At 32.7% G+C, this 24,603-nt stretch overlaps 1 protein-coding gene across 1 annotated transcript in view; it reads right to left on the reverse strand.

Annotated features, from left to right (window-relative positions):
* The window catches only part of LOC149422253 (uncharacterized), a 218,902-nt gene that overhangs the window by 119,701 nt on the left and 74,598 nt on the right, over positions 1 to 24,603 (reverse strand). Inside the window, exon 3 of the mRNA XM_089633684.1 lies at positions 3,529 to 3,602. The gene's annotated coding sequence lies outside the window, so the exon portion shown is untranslated. The remainder of the gene's footprint in view (positions 1 to 3,528; positions 3,603 to 24,603) is intronic.

The following is a 24,603-nucleotide window of genomic DNA, read 5'->3' on the forward strand; positions in this document are numbered from 1 at the left end:
TTATTATGTATTTAAACATCCATGTATGTAAATTCTTGGGCACCATACCTGTTTTATGTACTTAAAAAAAGAAAAAAAAAAGAATTTCGATAACGTTGGATGGATAACATCTCCCTAGTTAAAACATTAAATTGATATTTTTCTTAATTTTCTCAGAATAACTGTAAATAGTAATAATCAATAGTAATAATAACCCTTTGATACTTCCAATGTAAATGAGTGATTGACTTCTCATCGCTTGTCTAAAGATTCCGTTTTTGCGATGGTCGCTGCCGACTGACTGTTGATATAAAGTCGTCGCATAAATCTTACCCAACGTGAATGGATAGGTACTATTTTCATAATAATTATTATCGGAACATTGAGACAACCTGTAGAGAGGAGCTAAGACTTATTCTGTGTTAAGAATAAATCTCTGAGAAACTTTTGTTGAAACGATGATTATTCACATGATGGAAATCAAATGCTTTTGTATCAAATTGATTTCATAGATATATCAAGAAGTATTGTTCTGATGTCATCTGAAAACGGTTATCTCGACAAACACTATTCTACTATATTGTATAATTTTTGATTGGCAACTGCATTATTTGTTCGATTAGCTTACAATATAAGCAAGCTAAATTTAATATTATTTAAGAGCCATTTAAATTCGTTTAACACTTGGAATGCCACGTGTAAATGCCAATTGCCCGCCATGTGCCGGCTGACACTATTTTTGTAATAACTTACTTGTTTTTTGCAAAACGATGCTTTTGTAAAATGTCTTATCAGATAATTCATTTATATATTTATGAAAATTTTATAAATCGATCCTACGTAGTTTCTTCTGGATAATTACTTATATTCATAGAAATGTTATTTTTCCCTCTAATGTTATAAAAAAATTATATCAAAAAGATTTGAGAAAATATTTTCGAGTCTAAATATTTTTTTAGCTAAATAAGCCTTCTTTAAAATAAAAATAAGTTCCATTAGGCTTTCTTGTAAATAAATACAATACCTAACTTTTGAACAAGTGACAAAATGGCAAGCTAGACTCACAATACGATACATTATTTCCTTGCCAAGAGAATAAAATATATTTTAGCATGCTAGGAGCATTTTTAAATGCTTTGAGCTTTCAGCAAATCCACCGTGGATTTCTTGGAAATATGGATTCATTGGTAATTCCTACCTACATATTTAAGTTTGCCTATCTAAGAATTGTATTTCCTCATAAATGTTACTCATTAAAGCTTGTAAACTGATCAGTTTTGTAATAGCCGATAATTAATCAGGGAACTGCATTCGTTTCTATTGCCCCATCAACGATTAAAATTTAATTGAACTCATTCAAATTAATTACTTGTCGGTATTAACCAAGCAATTTATTAACTGATGTTCTAACCTACTCACATTCATGGCGATATAATTGATATCTGACTAATGAATGTTAAAAACTGTTTGCTATTATTGGAATAACTTTGTTATATTATTGATTGCACCTTCCATTGGACAAAGAACCGACCATTGACGCACTCTTATAAGGAATTTAAAAGAAACAAATAGACTCTAATTGTGGTAGAAGAGAAGATCGTGCGTCTGCGCACTAGCTTATCGATATTTGCGCAATCTAGACGATCGATCAATATGTTCAAGATGATATATGGTCTGTCTCACAAAAGAGTTTGAGCAAAATAACTATATTAAGAACATCCGCTCTTGTATCGATCAGGTAGTGCAAAACAACCTCAAGTGCGAAAATCTTTGTTTTTCACATAAACGCAGTTATGAACGCTTTTAAAAGCATAATTTTTAGTATGTTTTAATAAAAGCAGATATTTTGTGTTGTTATATTAATAATACTTGGATGATTTGTATAGCGCCGGTTTTTGTGAAAAACGGGTTCAAACGGGTGCTGTACATCATCATCTATATATATAAATATATAAGGAAAAGTGTCCCGGTTTGTGGGTTTGTTTAACAAATCTATTTAGATATTAATGACATTTTGCACACTTGCCTTGTCTACAAGACATTTAGGAAAAACTACCCTAACAATTTTTCTCAGAATTTTGATACTGGATACCCATATACCGGTAGTTGAGTTATCGAGCACGAGAACGAATAAAAAAGACCCGTTCGCATGCGGAAAACGTCAGCCGTGCATAAATAATGTTGGGCACGCGTTTAGCGTGTCTCCCGGATGTACATCGGTGACGGAAAGATCAATTTAGATACGTCTTCTAAATTATGTAGGTAGGTACTGTATTTAAAAAAATGTATATTGTCAGCTCATGATTTTTAGCATTCTTCATAAATTAAAAATCACAGTGAAAATTTATAAATACTTAAAAAATCTGTAGCATCCCAAACGATTTTTCAAAAGTTCGTATACTTTAATATTTTTTTCAAAACAACTTTTTGAAATTGCGTTACTTTTGGACTACATGATCAATATATACATTTACAGAGGTCAAGCAATAATGTATGAACGTGAAGGTGTGTCTATACTGGTTATAGCGCTATATATACGTAAATTATCTCACGTAGTTTCCATACGAGATAATCTAAATATATTTTGAATTTTTTTTAATGATTCAGGAAATAGTTAATAAGGAGCTTTGATTCTGGGCCAAAGTTCAAGTCCATAAGTGGTTTAATAATAAAAGTATTGTACAATTCTTTCAATTAGTTTAATAGAAATTTTATATTTATATTATTACTTAGAGTCTGTAAATATATACGGTGTGTGAATCAAGGCTCCACACGGCAAAGTAAGGTAAACGTTTATGATGTGCAAATGATATGTTTTCAAAAATCACTCGTGATGCCATTTAATGTTTGGATGAACAATTTAAATTAACGACATTTCGTTTTATTTCATTTTACTTAATTTTTATTTACATTCGTAATATTTAATTTTTAAGACATTCGTCATTCTTTACTACGAAAACAGAATTCTTCGAAAGTTCTCGCTTAAAAAAAGATTGCTTAGTTAGTGCTAAAAATGACAAGAATCAATAAACCAAAATTTTTCAAAAGTTTTCAAAATTTTAATAATTTTATCGCACTCTTAATTTCACGACGGCCACCGTGATCGAGGGGAAAGGCTTTCGACTAACAATTTGAAGGTCGAGGGTTCAAATCCCGGGGTGCGCAAAAAAAAATATTTGACAAATTTGTGTTACTTCACAATTTTTCAGAGTGGAATATACTCTCAGTATCGCCCTGGTGTAAGAAATGGCTTTAGCTGTGTTTGGTGACCAGATTTAAATAGCCAGGTACTCCCCTGTCTTTTTCTTCTCATTTTCTTCCCCTCTACACTACCTTCAACCTCACAATATACCTCAATTGGGGATGTCATAGTCTCACTGGCTCCACACGGTTGGCAGCAGTTGGGACTCTTGTGCCATATTCAATTTAAAAAATGGTGGGATTTATGAATCACGGATAGCTACGATTATTTATCTATGACACTTTTTCCATTTTCTTAATCCATAACAGTTCTAATTATTCGTATATCAAATTATAAACATTACTCACCTTAATAAAAGGGTGTGCCAAAGAGCCAAGTGATGTTATTTATTTGATTTGTCAAATAAATATATATTCGTCACCTGAAACAACAAAAAATTGGTTAGATTATGTGTGGGATGTGGGAGGGAAGATATTTGAATAATATTATTGTCACAAATATTAACATTTCATTATGCATACATTTTTTCATAATTACTGCATTACTTGCTATTCTTTTAATTTCATAGGATAATACCAAATCCGGGATGAAATAAAGGTTTTAAAAATGCACATTCACCCATTGTAATTTGGACATTAAAAAACATTAAGGACGGGTTGTTTCGGAGTATTTGAACAATTCATCAAATTTCAACGTTCTTTTCTGGGATCTGTGAAAGTCCAATTCAAGTTCTGTTATTATATCATTATAGGCTAGTTGCTTGACAAAACTGAAATAAAAACAGAACTTGAAAAAATCTTTCAGAGAACTTGAAAATGAACGTTGAAATTTGATGAATTGTTCAAATACTCCGAAACAACCCGTCCTAAGTATTTGCTTTTATCAGGTTTTGCCATAGTTTTTAATATTCTCGTGTATCGCAAGTCGGTGGTATGAGCAAATTGTTCAAAAACTAAACGTAGATAAATCGGATAATAATAATTTTCGCATATTAAAAAAATCATTTGGTTTATTTATTGCATCTCACTACACATAAAATACTTTTTTTTCACATAAAAATCAACCTCACTAGGACTAAGCCTGTATCGAGGCTAACAATTTACATTTGAGTGAAGCAAACATAAGAGTAATCACAAACATAAAGTAATTCTACATACAAACACAAAATATTTCAAAATTAACGAAAAAATAAGTATTGGATGTGTTACCAGATGGGTAATTTGACAGAATATTGTAACAATATTTGAACCATAACTAATCATTAATCATTATTCAAAAGAAGAAGTAAAGTAGATAATAAAGACAGATAGGGTGACATTCAGTTTTTAGCAAATGGGACTTATATAAAATCTTATTATTTAAGAAAGGACAAGGATGAAAAAATATTAAGACAATTGTCTATCAATACAAAAACCTTTTACTCATCGAGTTACTATAACGATGGTTTCACAGCTTAAATTGTTAATGGGTACGTGGACTCTTAGGACCTTACTAATAACCGTGTTTAATTTTTGTTTAAATGGTTGTTAATCAGTTTTGCACAATTAAAAACATGTTTTGTAGTAACGGGTTTTGTTTTGATAATTTCATCATGTACTCTCTCCATATTAAATATTATTCTACGACGAGTCAGTTAAAGATGTTTTTTTCTTTAATTATTGTCTACGTATTACTTATTGATATAAAAATATTGATTTATTATTTTTTCCTAAATACTACTAACTATAACTATTGTTTGAGAGAATTCGAACAATTCATCAAATTTCGAAGTTGATTTTCTGTTCTGTTATTATATCATTACTGTTCAGTTGTTTCATAAAACTGAAATAGTAACAGAACTTGAATAGAACCGTCACAACGCAATGTAAATATATATATTTCCATAAAGAAAAATAATAAGATATTTTCCTCAAAGACAAGGCATTGTGTTTTTTGAGGGATATCAATAAAATAAAAACAGAAAATATAACCCAAGATTTATCGATAACAGTTTTTTTAATAATAACAATAATGAACTCTTAGTTCAGTATTGTTATTTTAATTTGAACAATTCATCAAATTTCAAAGTTGATTTTTAAGTATTGTGAAGGTTCTATTCAAGTTCTGTTACTATTTCAGTTTTGTGAAACAACTGAACAGTAATGATATAATAACAGAACAGAAAATCAACTTCGAAATTTGATGAATTATTCAACAGAATTTCTACTTCATATATATGAAGTAGAAACTTATCAACTTTTGCGAAAATTTCCTCTATCACATCATTGGTCAGCTTTATAAACACATTTAATGCTACCACATATCTGAACATTATTCAGTGTGGTGAACCTACCTGATAAACTGATTTAATATATTATGTGAATATTGCTGAAGTATCCTAAAGGCAATCACTTAATGCAGTGATTTTATGAGCTTTAAAACACTGATGTTTAAAACCTGATTCAACGAAAATTACAAGTTCCATTTTTCTAAAAAAATCACGTGACCATTAAGTTCGTTCTTTGAAAATAAACCATCATTGTGTGTGGTCCATTCTTCTGAGTCGCCTTATAGATTAGCATAATCTTTATGAACTTATTCTTCTTATTCTATACGAACAATTAATCAATCTTACATCCTGAACTATGTATTGCTCATAACTATAATGTGAATATCTATCTATATGCAGCATCATCTGATCTATTGTTTCCAGTTTCCGAGATACGACGGAACGAATCCGGTCATCGTTTTTTTAATCGATTAAAGACTTAGCACTCAGATAAGGAGTTAATTACAATTTAACTGTTCGAATAACAACTGTTATAACAATAATAATAATGTTACGGATGCCGCTTAGCAAAAAAACATTTAAGAGAATGATTAGCTAACAATACAATAATTTATACGGGGGCAAAAAATAATCAATAATATAGCGATGACCTCTTGGCATATTAAAGAGGATTGTAAATTCATGCTTCGTGTTCTATCGATAGAATGAAAATATGTTTTAAATGGCTAGTAATTAGAACTTCAAAAGTAGCTTATTGTTAATTATATACTAACAGCCTTACTAAAAACGTGGTAATTTTTTAATTCTATTAATAAAACACTGTGTATGTGAAAACCTTACTAAATGAAACGTAAAATAGAAATATTGCATTTCCAGCCAAAGAGGGTTGTATATCTGTTGTATAAAATTGAAATAATAATATTTTCTCGTCGAATTTCTGAATTTTAACAAGGTATTTTGTATTTTCAATATGTTTCTTAGTTTTGAAGATATTATTCTCATTGGTTCTTCTCATTCTCATCATAGTAGCCGACACCATATTGCATAGAATCGTAAATAATGACATAGAATGCCCTGAAGGTCTTGGACGGATGACCGATGAAGCCCTATGTCAATACGATATTTACGAAATCCGTCATCTATGATCAGTTAGCGATATTTGCGAGCACGGTCAGAATATGATTAGTCAGTCGACAAAAAATCCTCAACTTTCAGCGAGGCCTCCACGATGTTGGATAAGCTGTCTTTATGCACAACTTTTTGGATAGTGTCGTTTGCTATGCAGAATAACTGGCTTATTAATGAATGCGGATGCACTAACTAAGCTCTTAGAACTGAAAGAAGTTTTGTACACGATACATAGACTTATAATTAATCTTAACATACCATCTAAACGTACCTACCACACCAAACTATTTAACATTACAACAACGGATGCACTAACTAAGCTCTTAGAACTGAAAGAAGTTTTGTACACGATACATAGACTTATAATTAATCTTAACATACCATCTAAACGTACCTACCACACCAAACTATTTAACATTACAACAAAACAAACGCTGCAGCAAACTCACCGATTTCCCGCGTTCTCCAAACATTCAATAATATTTGCCCCAACTCAACTTTAGACGTAATTTTTAACTGCCTGTCGTCATTTAGGAAAAAAAAAATTAGTAGTTACTTAATCAACGCTTAACTAATTAACACAATTCAGACACATACACACAGGTTCACATGCACACACACATATACACCACATATCTCAATCATTTTTAACATTATTACTATTACCTACATAAAAACAAAATAAACAATTTACTCGTTTGTTTCAACATGTTAATCATATATTTATGAAGTCATTGAAAACACGTGCATTGTATTATGAATATTGACATTGATAGTATTTACACAGCCAAACTTTTTCATCAATTCTTTATTTCATCTACGAGTTTACTGATTCCGTGACGTGTTAATTTTTTTATAACATTCTGTAGATAATTCAGTAATGATAGGTACTTATCGTTTTTATTTATTCACTTAAATCAGCTTTATATAGTTTTATTGTGATTCGTTGCACGACTCATTGGATTTTATTAGAGTTGTCATTTATATTAAAAGGTATAATTATTTGAAAAGTTCAAGGAAAACCAGTCGCTGTGTGAAGGCAGCTCAGCAAACTAAGTTTCTTATAATAACCACGAATTGTCTCGTAAGTTGTAGACTCCGTGGCTTCCAAAGTTCCCGATACCTCCAGTACTTCCAAGAACCTTCTCTTGATGCCACATTCCTAATCAATAATAAATAATTGTGAGTTAAGTGTGACTACGATGGTCATGTACTTCGAGGGGAGAAGTATCACTTGCTCCAGTTAATATTGAAAGGCAAGATAGAGGGTCGCAGAGGGCCTGGTAGGAGACAAATGTCTTGGCTGCGAAATATACGAGAGTGGACCGGCATTAGAAGTGTGGAGGAGCTATTCCGGGCAGCGCAAGACAAAGAGACATTTTCTAGAGTGATCGCCAACGTCGGGGGGACCTGATGCGGCACATAAATAAGAAGTTAAGTGTGACGTAGTAAATAACTGCCAACGCTGCACAAATTGAAAATATTTGGTCTGAAGGTCCTAGATATTGAACAAATCTAAATGCATAACGAGCAACTCCTTTGTAGGATTCCACGGACTTGACAGACGGATTGCAGTCTTTTTAAAGTAGGCGTTAAGTGAGAAAGCTTGGTTTGTCCTACAGGTAATTCAATGGATGGTGTTCCAAAGAACTATGCCATTGATCCTTTCGGTACCGCAAATCGTGTGCCCAACATTTGCGTACGGGTGATATTTTTTTAACGAGAACTTGTCGTTTTTACAACTATTTTCAAATACTGGTATATCTAATTTAATTTCACTTTTGTTTCCGATAATGAATGAATGCAAATCTTGGAAGCGGAAACTAACCCACTTCCCGACATCATAACAACATATTCTATCAACTTTTTATATCACTCACGTGCCCAAATCATCAAAATGATAATTCATCACATCTGTAAAAAGTTATATAAAGTCATGAAAAGGGAAGAAACAAAAACTTTATTAACTGGGTCCTAAAACGGGAATCCTCCTAGTTAGGCAGTCAAAACATTTCTCAAATAATGTATAATCTTTTACTAAATAAAAAAAAAAAAGTAGGTTAGGTTAGGTTAGGATGAAAAAAAAATTTTTTCATCGTTTTTAACGACTTTATATCACTTTTTGAAGGTGTGTTGAATAGTCACTGTGTTGAGTTAGCATGGAACCCCACGTGACATTTAGGCATTTCTCTGAAATCAGACGATATAACAGCAGTTAATATATGCAACAAATGTCGGTCCTACACGATCGGCATCTGGCAAGGTCAGTCCGTGGGAAGGAAGGTGCAATCGTCAGCCAAAACCATTTTTTTAAGGTTTAGAAAGACATTTTAAAATAGATGTATCTTAGTAAAAAATGGTTTTAACGGTTTTTTTGTGTTTGTTTTTAATTCACTGTTTCTTTCCCCAAAGATGACATGCCCTGTGGCAAACCCCAGAGTCTAATGTTTGAAGTTAATATTAAAAGTTAAAGCTCACTGTACCAACAATAATTCCAAAGCTCTGTGAGAATCCCGCGAGAGATCTGTTATTAATCATTTATCGGAAAACAAAACACAAAGAATTTATTTTTAATTGACATCTCATTAATGACACGTATTAATTTGCGTGCCTGAGACAAGATTAATCTATCAAAGGTGTCTGGGAACCGATCGCAATCACGCCAAAGATAAAGAATCTGCAAGTTACAGGTAATAATTAAATCCGTAGAGACATATCGCTTATTAGTCGTAAAGTTGATAATCGATAAAGTGGATGGCCGCTAACAAGAATGTCGGCAAACGCCAGGCAATTGGAGAAAAATAGATAATCTTAGAAGATTATATGATTATGGTATATCTAGCATCTGCTGGGCGGCTGGAAAAGAATCAATACACCAGTCTAGTGTAATCATCGCAGTTATTCACAGAGCGATCGCGGAGTTGCATTTCGCTACTGTGGCAATAGTCGGGTCTGTATAGTGATATGTGAAAAAAGATTGCAGGAATTAGGTTTTCGATTATATACAAACCTGATAATATAACATTATTGGCCATAAATAAAGTATGCATTTTTGACTTAAAATCAGGTTTAAAACGATATCGAATAAGCGGCCGGTTTCAAATGGACCAGCGCAAGATGTTGGACAATCTAAATAACCGTTCTCCGCAAAGAAAAAAAAATTGAAAGCACAAATCTCACAATCGAACAATAAGTAAGTTTACCAAAGATTTAAAAACAAACATCAGAAGTAAAAATTAGATTGTTCAAATCAATTAAACACGCAAAATTTTTTTTTCCGATTGTAGCTACTGTCATAAATTAACGGCATTATGTTCTCATAAACAGGCGACTATTTAAAATTTTACCTAATAATTGCTTGTCATTGACAATGCTGCTTTTTCCTCATATGCGTACACATCAGGACCAGGGAAGTAGGGTTTGCAATCCCGCAAAGCCGCATCCTTAAATCCCGCTGGATTTGCAACCCCGCGGGATTTTCTTTATGTACGTATTGCGGGATTGCAGGAATAAACGAAACATTAAAATAGACGATAGTCAACTAGTGTGGAAGCCGAGAGCGCGTTTTTTGTACACAAATATCAGTTCATACGTGAGTGATAGGACTCTCCAGTCTTATGTGTTTTACGGTCTAATTTTTATCAGTTTTCTTAAAATACTAATTACGTTAGGTTTTCTATGTATTTTTAATAATATTACTAGTACCAAAAGATAACAGATCTGAAATGAGTGTGGAGAGTCCTGTCAGTGACAATCATGTTTTTAAAATATTTTTTGTATTTTAAAAATATTTAATACTATTTAACCTTTTCAATGTATGATTAATATATTACTAGTTACAAAGATGATTAATTTTTTTTATGAATAAGAAATAAATAATTCAAAAGTTTCAACAAACTACTTTGTACTAGTTTGTCGATTGTTGCTGTTAACGTTGAAAAAAAAACTTATGTTACTAATGGTACATACACATAATATTGAATGATACGAACATTCCTCTTAAATTACTTACTATGTTATAATGTATTAATATCAAAGATAATCGAAACTAAATAATACAAATTGTTGGTATTATTTCAATTTAATACCCCTTTATAAAAATCTTGCACGGGAATCTTAAATTCTATCTTGCAATCCCGCGGGATTTCTAAATTCTAACCCGCTATCAAATTTAAAAAAAGGTGCGGTATTTTCAAACCCTTTAGGGAAGCAGGGGTAGGCAGTAGGCAGTAAGCAAGGGTACATAATATTACAAAAGGTGCCAGGCGACTAAGAGCAAGTAGGAGTACAGGTAGCATGGAGCTGGGAGATGGGAGCTTGGTGCGGGGTGCTGAATACTGTACTATCGCTTATTGTTATCTAGGCACAGCTGACATTCGTTAGATGCGCAGATAGCGGACGGCAGACTTAGACGATACGGTTAAGTTTTTAATTGGCAACATATCTCCCACACGCCTCCTCCGCCGAGGGACCAAGACAAACTTACACATCTCCCCGGCGGAGAAACAGGGACAAAGGTTGCGGAGTATGCGCGGGGAAATTAAAAAGCATTCTGGCAATACATTTAATATCGTGGGCTATTGGAGATGTCGAGATCCGCAGATAACGGAAGAACAATGAAATTGTAATTTAGGTTGTTTCTTTGCTTTCTTCGCCGCGGACAATAAGACAATAGCGATACTCGTTGAATGCGAAACGCCTCGCGCTCCTTTGCGATATTATTTATATTTATCCAATAAATAAAAACGCATATACTGAAAAATTCTAAAATATTTGTATGAAATTAATACATATCCCACGCTATTACCGCAGAACGTCAAAAGACTAAGCATTTTGATTTCGATTCTTAAAGTTTCTCAAACGGAGCTTTAAAAAAAGATTTAAATTGGTACACTTCAATTTAATTAGTAAAATTGAAACAATTTTTTCGGTTGTCAAAAATTAAAAACACCTTAACCTTAGATTTTCGCAGTATGAGCTGAAACATGGTGTAAACAACCAATACCAAAATTTGTAAGTTAAAATATAAAATTAGGTATCTAATTACAACATTCGTATAATTCCAAATAATGTCATTTGAAACAAAAAGTTGTAAAAATAAAAGACAACCCTTTCGATAGGTTTTTCTAAACTTAACTTTTATATGCAAGTATGCTGATACTGAAACTGGCTTTTAGTTTTAGCAAAAACCTATTATTTAGAATTATAAAAAAAGAGTTATAGCTACCAAGATAACATTTCGCACGATGTTCAGATACACGAAATGGAAGTCAATCTTAGTTGAAGAACTATCATATAATGGCAATCTTTAAATTTGCCAGTTAAATAAATAATGTATCCATTTCGTTTCCATTGAAGAAAGGTACGTCATTTTGATGACTCAAAGGCATTTAAATATTTGAAACATCATCTAAACCTGAAAAGACGGCCTTAAGTCACGGTTGAAGAACGTGACTATCGAAAGACATGAATGCCCCACGGTTGCGTGCTACCTATAAACCTTGGTCTCGAATCAAGCTCGCCGCGGCAAGTAACATTCGTACTCATCCTAAATTTAACTATTTAATTTTGACCTTACACGTCACGCGTCAGAGTCGTAGAATAAGAAATATTTAGACACAGGTTTACAATACAGATCGTTTCACTATACAATCGAAAAAAAAGTTAAGTCTAAACCCACTGTGAGTATCGAACCCACTCAAGGATAGAACCTGCTCGAGTATTGAACTCGCTTGAGTATCGAACTTGCTCGAGTATTGAACTCGCTTGAGTATCGAATCTGCTCGAGTATTGAACTCGCTTGAGTATCGAACCCGCTCGAATATCGATGCTGCTCGAGTATTGCACACGCTTGAGTATCGAAACTCGATACGCGATCTTCCGCGTAGTGGTTATCTAAGGTCTCGTCAATCCACCTTAAATTCTGATTGTACTTAACAGCAAAAAACCTCTTGTTAGATGCGCTCTGGAAAAATGAAATCTGCAGATTTTTCGGTCTACTTTTTCTACGCAGGAATGTAGTTATTTTTAGTTCACAAAATCATTCATATTGAGTTTTGAAATGGTCATTGAAATGTGACAAGATGTCTAATTTTTAAACTGAAGGAATTATTCAATTATTGTTCATGAAAAAAATATTTCGAAAAAAGGATAAATCTTGGGTGAAGCCGGGTATTAGGTAGTAGGTATAAATGAAACGCTACTGACTCGTGTCTAACGAATGAAACGTTAAATTTTATCACATTCTGCAGCAACAAAATTGTTTCGTGCATTTCGACTAGCATCTGTAAATGTCTGCAAATATTTTTTAAGCCATGTATTTCATGTTCGCTGTTTAGAATTTCGTCCGAATTTCTCATCTAAGAAGAGGGAAAGTGAGCAGTATCCGTGAGAAAAGTAAGAGTAAGTCAGGTAAGTTTTGGCAAAAGTTTCACAAAGTGCACAAGCCTCGGTAGTTTCCAGTTCCCAGTTCCCACAGCAACTGTGCCCGCGTCTCTGGCTCTGGTCCGATTTATTTATTGCGACACGTTCGGGAGGGCATGTTACACCGCGGCACTGCAGATAGATGCACATTCGAATGGAAAAACTACACTACACTGCATCCGACGTTTACCCGGGTATGCGGGGATTGCGAGCGAAATATCGCCTGGCATGCGCAGTGCGCAGTGCTGTTGGCCGCACGAGATTTAATGTGCAGAATTGCACTTTTCTAACTAATAAAGATAACGTAATAAATGTTTTTGACATTTTAGATAACATTATTTTTAGCCACCAGGCAAATCTTCACGATAACAAATGTTACATATGGTACCTACTACAGGGTTTTCCAATAAGAGGTGTTATTTTGAATATTAATTAAGGAATTGATGTTTTTTATGGCCGGAATTGGATGGTATTGATCTGGACAGCGTTTACTTTCAACAAGATGGCGCTACGTGCCACACAAGCAACGAAACCATTGATCTTTTACGGGAAAAGTTTCCGGATAGTGTTATCTCTGGAAGAGGTGATCACAATTGGCCACCGAGATCTTGTGATTTAACACCTTGCGACTTCTTCCTTTGGGACCACGTGAAAGAAAAGGTATACGCCAGCAGTCCAGCGTCGATTCAAGACCTCAAAGATGGAATTCGTGAGGCTATCGAGGACATAAGGCAGCTACTTTGCTTTTGATTTGGTTATGGAAAATTTCATGAAAAAGATATGGTCCTGTAGGCGTGGTCGTGGCGGTCATTTGACTGATGTTATTTTTCACTAATAACGGCATACCTTCCTCTTTATAATGAAATAAACATTTGATCATCAAAAATGGCATTTTTCTTTGAATATCAAAATAACACCTCTTATTGGAGAACCCTATATAAATATGTATACATTCTATTTTAATGGAACAATTTTTTAAATATATTTTTTAAGTTGTACGTAACAATATAATATATCATTGAAAAAGAAAATAATGCTAATAAAATTCAACAAAATATGAAACCGAACAAGACATGGAAAAAAAAGTTCACAACTGGGAATCGAACCAAAGATCCTCTTACCGGGACAACGCCTCAACCAACTCGACCACTTAATATAATAAGTCTTTATGTAACATGTTTCATTTAGATTTATTAGTATCCGATCACTTTTCTATTTCTTTTAATCTTTTGTTTAATTTTTATTCTTATTAAAAATATGTCACTTGAATCCGTATATAACTACGTAATAATACTGTCTTTGGGATGTGTGGAATTGGACTTACCACGCCACATTCTGGAATAAAGACCATTAATATATTAATGATAACTTACCTTAAAAACCTGATCAAGTAGGTGGTAGATCAATAAACGAATACACATATTTAAATAATATTTCATAATTATTAACAATACATTATTATTGTGAATAATTATGATGTATACCTATGTATGATTCAATGCCGTTGATTTAAATTTGTGCGATAAATCGTAAAAAAATGATTAAAAAAACAGGCGATATGATACTAATAGAAAATTTTACATTCGTTTTTAAGTACCTCGCTACCTATTAAGGACTAGCTTCAACATTATCGTTGTTTTTAAATAGATATTTTTTTATTGAATTTATTTAAACACCTACCTGTATTTATTAGGCAGTTTTATGTTTATTATGTAATGCTAAACTTAAAGTTCTTATCTTCACTTTAAGTCGTTGTACAGTGTTTTATTTCACTATAAAAATGTTGAAAGATCAACGTAGTTTTTACTATCAGAATTAGATATAGACGCAGATATTTAAGGCAAAATAAAATTCTATTGACAGATATAAAGTATAATGATAAACTTTGGCTTAAGTGTTGTTTAATATCAGTATTAAATTTATTTAACAGTCGATAAAGTGGTCTGATAAACCGACGCATTAGCGGAAAGTAAAGTTACAATGGTAATACATTAATAAGATTGAGATGAGGTTTATAACTTTATACGGTGGGCGTGAGTAGCACTTACGGTGAGATCGCTTACCTTCAGTACCTGCCTGACAGATCGAGAAATCAGTGTCGAAATAGCATTGAGATTGCATTTCTAGCTACTCAAACACCCTTTTCTTACGTTAACACATTAATTATGTTTTAATCATTGCAGAACTAACTTGCCAATGGTCATGCCTGTGGGGAGAGCAATCTTGCTGTTGAACAGAATCAATTCGGATATCGACATTTTTAGCATCAATGAAGCTTCCTTTAAAAGGCAAGCTCTATTATCACTGGTATAGTTGATATACACACTGTTAATATTAATCTAAGAATTCTTAGTACAAAAATATTTTAAAAACGCATTGAAATTAACAATTTTGTAATGTTTTTGAAATGAATGAACAGAATTAAGTTGAATTGAATTTATTTAATCTGATAAAATGATCGAACACACTAATTTCGGCTATCGGTGCATAGGTGCATGTGTGTATCGTATTTCTGCGTAATGCGTAAATTAAAAATAAAATTATAACTGATAAGTACAAATCACATCAGAAAAGCTATTTAATGGGTAGGCACCAAAATTATTTTATTAAATAATAATTTATTTTTTTTAAATCTGAATTAATTTTTTTAAATCCTTGACAGATATCGTAATTATTCAAGTTTACTAATATTAGAAAGGTAGATTTCATATTTTGAAAGGCAAATATATTATTAAAAATACTTTCAGTTTCACAAATCCAACAATTATAATATCCCGTGATTTTGCGTGGGTCATGCACATGCCTATGTGTGGTTTCTGTTATCTACATTCTAATTGCAGACTGTTGTAAAATAAGACTTCCTCATCGTTTTCAATTATTTACTATCCATCGACTACATTAAATGGTATTTTACAACGTTATAAAGATGTTTCAAGGATTAAAAGTCACAACAACATTAAAATCTAATTTACCCTACCCGAGCTAATCACCTAAATTTATGGCAGTTTTAACTGTCCACTTTCCCCGACTTTTGATATATTTAGGAATAAAAGTAATGGTTTGTAGTGCGGTCAAATATCACACAATGAAGGGGAAATGCAAGAGAAGTGTAGAGGAAATAGAACAGTGTACCGGAAACGTGAACTATTAAAAATTTTAACAACTTTCCAATATGCAAGTATACGGTTGACATTTGTTATATGAGAACGGATAGTTTCTACGACTTTTTCTTGAGTTCAACAGAATCCCCAAAGATGATATTGACCCTTAGGAAAATTATTTTCCTGTGTCGAGTTAATGTGAAAAAAAAACTATGAAATAACCAGCCATGGATAAATAATAACATAACTTGAAAATAACTCTAATTTTAACTTTGAAATATGATTAATCATTCAAATTATGTGAAACAACCATATAATAATCTTCCTATGAAAAAATTCCTTGGAATAAACTTCCTACGGAACTAAGATCCATAACAAGTCCAACAGTATTCAGGTCTAAACTAAAAACTTACCTTTTTAAGCTGTCGTACCCTTAAATTAAATATACCATTCCGAGAAAGTCAAGTTATATTCAATTTTCCAATTATGTCCTAAATCCTGTATCTAAATTTCGCTAATAAACAATTATATAATGTTAATTAAGTGTTAATCTCAAGTGACCTACCAGGTAAGTATTGTACTGTATATTATCTCCATAAATAGTTAAGTAATAACATAGATCACTGTAGAGATGTATTATAAGTTTGTACAGCGCCCTTGAGGTGATTTTGCACAAAATACGGCGCTATACAAGTCATGCAATTATTATTATTATTATTATTAATACATCAATGGAAACAACAAATCCTAGTAAGATGAATGGCAGTACAGGGTAAAGCCAAAAGTCAGTGCTGAAAGTAATACCTTCAGCAACATGTGAACGGAATTATTATTTGCAATCGTTGCATGCAATAATCGTAATGCACATTTCATTGAAGTGGTTACCTATTAATTTGCTGATTTCTACGAACATTGTTCAACCTTCGCCATCGCCTAGCATTGTTATTGAGTGTCACCATATCCGCTGTGAAATATTACTTATCGTTAAAAGATTTATTTTCAGTGAATCAAATGAATGATGTTGAAAAGGAATATATTTTATTAAAACAAAAATAGCTTAACACCAAGCAGGTATCTATTTCGATACTCTGGTTTGTTTTACTTTAACTTTTGCTTTCACAACCATCGAATTAACGCGGAAGCAGGATTGTGCAACTATGATTTGTATGGACATGATTTACACGGTGAGATGAGGTGACGCAATAAGTTTTCTCATCCAACATTAAAACCAGAAGAGACTTCGGCATTTTAACAGCTTCCAGTTGTGTCTGTATCATACAATACGATAAATTGCTTTGAACTTGGAGATTATTTCTTAATTCATAACAATTTTTTTATTATTAAAGCCTTTTTGGGCCAAAAATTTAATACATTTTGATAAGAATTTCAAAATTTATGCTAATTAAACCTAACTTTATCTAACAATTAACATATTTACAATGGTTGTTTCACGAAAATAATAAAATATTAGCATTCCATGAAAAATTCCGACCAAATAATTAGTTGTTAGAACATGATATAAAGTTGGGTAGTTGTATTGAACAAAGTTTAGATTTCAAAAATATTTTGACATCCTTTCACTACAGAAGGGTATTTCGAATTGATATAATTAGATCGTAAGTCAATGGCTTCACTAAGGTTTGACAATACCTTCGGAAGGCGAAACAACTGTCTTGAGGAGGTGCAAAAAATCGCGGAACTTGAAAAAGTATTTTTCAGAAACACATAGAAAACCCAGAGAGACTTTTATTTAATTTGAGCAACTTCAGACTCGATTAACTCGAAAACATAAGCTTCTATCAAATTACGAGTTTCTGAACAGCGTTTATAATAATAATATTTATCAAGGAAATAAATTATTATGCAAAAAAAACTTGAAAACATCAAAATAATTTGATCATATTAAATCACAAATAATAACTTACTCTCAGATGTCTTGAGGCAAAATGACTAATGATAATTAAGTGTCCCAAGAAAAGGGGGCTTAGGTAATCCAGGAATCCTTCATAATTCCCCGTATAATTTTCTCATGAAGATTATAACAGATTTATTGTAATAAATTACAGAATTTACAGGAATCGTTCAACAATTTCTCGACGATCATGAGCAATTTATTGACCCGTGTAATATGGGCTTGAATGGCATTTTTGACATGAAGTAGAGACTTCTTAGTTACACGTGCAGCTTTATGGAAGATGTGACGGCTAATGGCGCAATAACTCAGTCACATAATAATACGTAAGCGCAATAGTTTATAGTGTAATTATTCGTCGCCTAGGTAAGAGATAAGTTTAAAAATATCAAAAGTCGGATTGCTGAAAAGTGGACATTTAAACTTGCCATTTATTAATGGGATTAGTTTGGTTAGGATAAGTTTATTTGTGCGTTGTTGGGAATTTTATCCCTTGAAACATCTTTACAAGGTTGTTAAAACTAATAAATGTTGTTGATGGATTATAAATAGTTGATAATGACGATGAAATTGTCAAACAAAATTATTTCTAAAAAATAAATAATCCCTTTGCTAGGTATCAATGCAAATCTTATGTTTACAACGGTTTGCATTTAGAATGTAGACAATATAAACAACACATTTGCACGTGCACATCGCTTTTGATGACTTTTATCACTTTTTAAAGGTGTGTTGAATTGTCAGATTTTTCTATTAAACGTTGCCACTGATCACACTGCTACACGTTGCGACGGATCATGTGATACGCGCTCTGTCTCGTCTGTTACCGTGCTGCCGGAACGAGACGAAGTGAGTACCACGTGACCTGTTAGGCTGTATCAAACTACCCAGTGGGAGTTGTGATGGGAATTATTGTTGTTTTTAATTGAAAAAAAAAATCGTTGTTCAACAAAATGACATCTACATTTTGATCTTTAAATATGCCCAGCAGGGTGATTCTATAACTTTTGCGTTAGACTAACGTAGGTTAATCGCCGTTAAATCAGTCGCATATAACGTACATAACAGGAGTTCTGATGAAAATGGATCGGAAGAAGATCAAGGCACCAAATAAGTTTTGATGATATAATTACATTTGAGTCCTGATTTAGATAAAGCAAAAGATACAGAAAAACCCCCCCTCCCAGGATTCTCTGGTTAAAATCCTTCGGGTATGTGCTGTTTCACCCTGCGTGAGTTCTCATGTTGGATGACATTTACACTCCTTATATGACTATTACGGGATTTGAATAGTAGAGTCCTACTAAGAGTTATTACGCACAGACACGAATGCATAGGATATAAAATTAAAACACCTCATTAATCAAGTAAACAAATTAGATTTATTTGAATAGGAGAATCGGGCGCGTGAGAACAAATAATCAATTCCTCGAATGGGTCGGGGATGAGGGAAAAAACACGCTAACGGCCGCGGATAAACAGAAAAACTGGTTTCTCGGCGAAAGAACGAGCCTTGTAATATTATGTTCCCGCCATGCCAGCTAGTTATGACTGCCACAATCTGCACTCCATGTTGGCTATTAGCCGCGATGGCCCTAGGACGCCAGAGAACTATATACCTACCTAACTACTACCTACAAACTATCCAACTACGTATATCTGCCTAGAGCAGATGTTCTCAACCTTATATGACTAAAAATAATGATAATAATAATCAATAACTGAACTGTTCGCCTGTAAGATTCTTGCAATGATGTACTAACGACTTAGTTGATTCATTAAGAAAATGTATTTTTTTTAAATTCCTTTGACCCCATTTGATCTGTTGGAGCATTTCACCGGCCATAATTGGCTTCTCTGGATTTCACCAGGGGGCGGTACTTCTCTCGTTGGGATTCACCATGCGTGTAGAGATGTGCCTGCATCCCAAGACGGTACCTATATGCACAGGTACCCAGATAAGGATGCTCTGATAGATCTTCTTAATAGATGTAGCACCACTAATCTCATCCTTACACTGAGATGAAGCGTGTTTCTAATTAACTCTTACATAATAAATCTAAACCAAAATTTCCTCAGAAATCAAAAAATTTGTAAGTAAGTACTTAAGGCAGTACAGGGTAAAGCCAAAAGTCAGTGCTGAAAGTAATACCTTCAGCAACATGTGAACGGAATTATTATTTGCAATCGTTGCATGCAATAATCGTAATGCACATTTCATTGAAGTGGTTACCTATTAATTTGCTGATTTCTACGAACATTGTTCAACCTTCGCCATCGCCTAGCATTGTTATTGAGTGTCACCATATCCGCTGTGAAATATTACTTATCGTTAAAAGATTTATTTTCAGTGAATCAAATGAATGATGTTGAAAAGGAATATATTTTATTAAAACAAAAATAGCTTAACACCAAGCAGGTATCTATTTCGATACTCTGGTTTGTTTTACTTTAACTTTTGCTTTCACGACCATCGAATTAACGCGGAAGCAGGATTGTGCAACTATGATTTGTATGGACATGATTTACACGGTGAGATGAGGTGACGCAATAAGTTTTCTCATCCAACATTAAAACCAGAAGAGACTTCGGCATTTTAACAGCTTCCAGTTGTGTCTGTATCATACAATACGATAAATTGCTTTGAACTTGGAGATTATTTCTTAATTCATAACAATTTTTTTATTATTAAAGCCTTTTTGGGCCAAAAATTTAATACATTTTGATAAGAATTTCAAAATTTATGCTAATTAAACCTAACTTTATCTAACAATTAACATATTTACAATGGTTGTTTCACGAAAATAATAAAATATTAGCATTCCATGAAAAATTCCGACCAAATAATTAGTTGTTAGAACATGATATAAAGTTGGGTAGTTGTATTGAACAAAGTTTAGATTTCAAAAATATTTTGACATCCTTTCACTACAGAAGGGTATTTCGAATTGATATAATTAGATCGTAAGTCAATGGCTTCACTAAGGTTTGACAATACCTTCGGAAGGCGAAACAACTGTCTTGAGGAGGTGCAAAAAATCGCGGAACTTGAAAAAGTATTTTTCAGAAACACATAGAAAACCCAGAGAGACTTTTATTTAATTTGAGCAACTTCAGACTCGATTAACTCGAAAACATAAGCTTCTATCAAATTACGAGTTTCTGAACAGCGTTTATAATAATAATATTTATCAAGGAAATAAATTATTATGCAAAAAAAACTTGAAAACATCAAAATAATTTGATCATATTAAATCACAAATAATAACTTACTCTCAGATGTCTTGAGGCAAAATGACTAATGATAATTAAGTGTCCCAAGAAAAGGGGGCTTAGGTAATCCAGGAATCCTTCATAATTCCCCGTATAATTTTCTCATGAAGATTATAACAGATTTATTGTAATAAATTACAGAATTTACAGGAATCGTTCAACAATTTCTCGACGATCATGAGCAATTTATTGACCCGTGTAATATGGGCTTGAATGGCATTTTTGACATGAAGTAGAGACTTCTTAGTTACACGTGCAGCTTTATGGAAGATGTGACGGCTAATGGCGCAATAACTCAGTCACATAATAATACGTAAGCGCAATAGTTTATAGTGTAATTATTCGTCGCCTAGGTAAGAGATAAGTTTAAAAATATCAAAAGTCGGATTGCTGAAAAGTGGACATTTAAACTTGCCATTTATTAATGGGATTAGTTTGGTTAGGATAAGTTTATTTGTGCGTTGTTGGGAATTTTATCCCTTGAAACATCTTTACAAGGTTGTTAAAACTAATAAATGTTGTTGATGGATTATAAATAGTTGATAATGACGATGAAATTGTCAAACAAAATTATTTCTAAAAAATAAATAATCCCTTTGCTAGGTATCAATGCAAATCTTATGTTTACAACGGTTTGCATTTAGAATGTAGACAATATAAACATAATAATATAATAAGAAAGCTTTTATAGCTTGGTATTGGTAGTGTCTTTGTCCAAAGCTTGAATTTACTATCGGAGTTTTTATGTTTTCTTTGTACGCTTGTCTTAACTGGTCTGTTAGTGTTATTTTGTGTATGTTAAATTTTTTTTTTGTTAAAAATGTAGTTTAGCAGTGTTTTAACGTATAATTGGCGTATATCTAGTACGTCACAGCTGTTGAATATTTGGTCTGTATCAGTAAGTCTATGTTTTTTTAGTATTACCTTTAAGATCTTTTTCTGTACGGTTTCTATGTAATTGATAGCTAAGTTTGTTGCTCCTCCCCGAGAAATAGTAATTAGCATAGTGGAATTATTGTGGTTTTGTAAGTCCCTTTAGCTTCAAATTATATTCCTATCGGCTTGGCAAATCGCTAAATATTGTTATGATTACATTTTCCGTATTGATCAAGTCACTATCTTGATGTCAACTTATTATTAAAAAAGAGTTACTGTCTCATTAACGAATCTATATTTACATACATCGATACCGTTGTTTTTATTAAACACAGCTATCGATTGATTAATTATTTATCAAATAATATTATTTAGAACGCATAGATCAGCGTTATACAACCATTTTTTATTCACGTTATGTTGGATTCCTACGATGTTTCACAATAAGTAGGTAAACGTCAACACTAATGGACAGTTATTTCACAGAATTTTAACAATTCGCCTGTTTTAAAAGTTAATTTTCAAGTTCTGTGAAAGGTCGATTTAAGTTTTGTTATTATTTCAGTTAAACTGAATAAGTACCTAGTAATTATATATGAACAGAACTTGAATATAACCTTCACAGAACTTGAAAATTAACCTTGAAACTTGACGAATTTCTGTGAAACAAAGGAATTTAACCGAATTTAAAATTTCTGATTCAAAATTCATGTTCTGTGAAAGTTCTGTTATTATTCCACCATGATCTAGTTGCTTCACAAAACTTATATTTTAACTGAACTTTAAATTTCGTGTAGAACCTGTAGTTTACAGAGAGATATAACTTGTTTTGAAAAAGTTGAAGGCATGATATTAGGACCTTTTAATTAACCGGTTTTGTGTCGCTTAATTAACTGGCATTGACACATTATTTTATTCATTAATGTATTTATCTACCCAATTACTAATAAACGTGTAAAGTGTAAAAATAGGTGAAAATAAAAAAGTTTCACTTCATCAAATTTGTTTTGCATGCACTCAAAGATTTGAACTTTTGCCCTCTACAGAGTCAACAGCAGACATACTTGAAAGATTTGCTTAATATAATTTATTTATTTATACTGGGTATTTACAGACGATCTCACTTACGTGTTTGTTCATATAAAATGGTTGACATCGGTCATTGGCCATTGAATGGAATCGAATGAAAAAAAGTGGCACCTACTTTTAAGGAGCTCCTCAGTACCTACGCCAGAGAAATAAATTGTAATACTTATTCTGTTTTTTTTCATCGGTACGAACGAAATTTATTCTCGTAGGAGAACTACATTATTTTCGTAGGCACTTTTTTTTTGTACACATCATGTCTACACCAATCAGACTAACTACGCAAGTATCTATATAATGTGTGAAATATGAGGGGAGGTTCACGAGTGATTCATAAAGATATGTTGGTAAACACAAATGTAATGTTTATTTGATATTTTTAATGGATTTTGATAATAGTTCCGATAGACCCTAGACCCTTTTCTCAAACCAACGTCGGTAGTTAGGAATGTAACGGAGAGAAAAGATACGACGGAGCTCTCAGCGGCACGCAGATTTTCGATGAAAATTTGAAGGTAGGCAAAGTACCGGGAAAAGGAACTAACGAACAAATACATAATACGTTTTTTTTTAATGTCAAAGAAAGATATTGGTATTTTTATTTATTTTTAAATGCATCTATTTGAATTTAGCTTTTGTTTTCGGTAATGAATGAATGCAAATCTTCGAAGAGAAAATTAACCCTTTTCCCCACATCGATCTGAAACTCGGAAAATGACTCGTTTGCAATGGCAATCACGCAAATACACGCATTTTTCTGAAATCAGATTACATTACAGCAGTTAATCAATGTCGGTCATACCCGATCGGCATTTGGCGAGATTGGCAGAGTTGTCGAATCCAGTTCCTGAGCAGAAAGAATCAATCTGTGTTTTTTTAATGTTTAAAACTTACTTTTTTACGGGGCTATTAACGTTATTAGTAATAAATTTTCTATAATCATTTAAAAATGCAATTTTCCTCTTGAGTCTGTAGGGGCAACCCCAAGTCCCGGTGACAGCTGTCTTAGTAGCAAGCAGCCTCACTTACGTCACTATCAAATTCAAAACCCATGGGTGTATGAGATTTTAAATCATTTTTAAAATTATTTCATATTTTAACAGTAAGCCATGCTTAGCAATGGGGTATTTTCAAAAAAACTGTGAAAATATCCCATAGGGATCTGTTGAATTAAACAGATTGTGACTGGACAAATATTCTGTGTGCTGATATCACACAATATTCTGTGTGCTGATATCACACAATATTCTGTGTGCTGATATCACACAATATTCTGTGTGCTGATATCACACAATATTCTGTGTGCTGATATCACACAATATTCTGTGTGGTGATATCACACAATATTCTGTGT

The sequence above is a fragment of the Hesperophylax consimilis genome, chromosome 7, assembly GCF_061612785.1.
Source record: "Hesperophylax consimilis isolate HC1 chromosome 7, BYU_Hcon_1.0, whole genome shotgun sequence".
NCBI classification, from domain to species: Eukaryota; Metazoa; Arthropoda; class Insecta; order Trichoptera; family Limnephilidae; genus Hesperophylax; species Hesperophylax consimilis.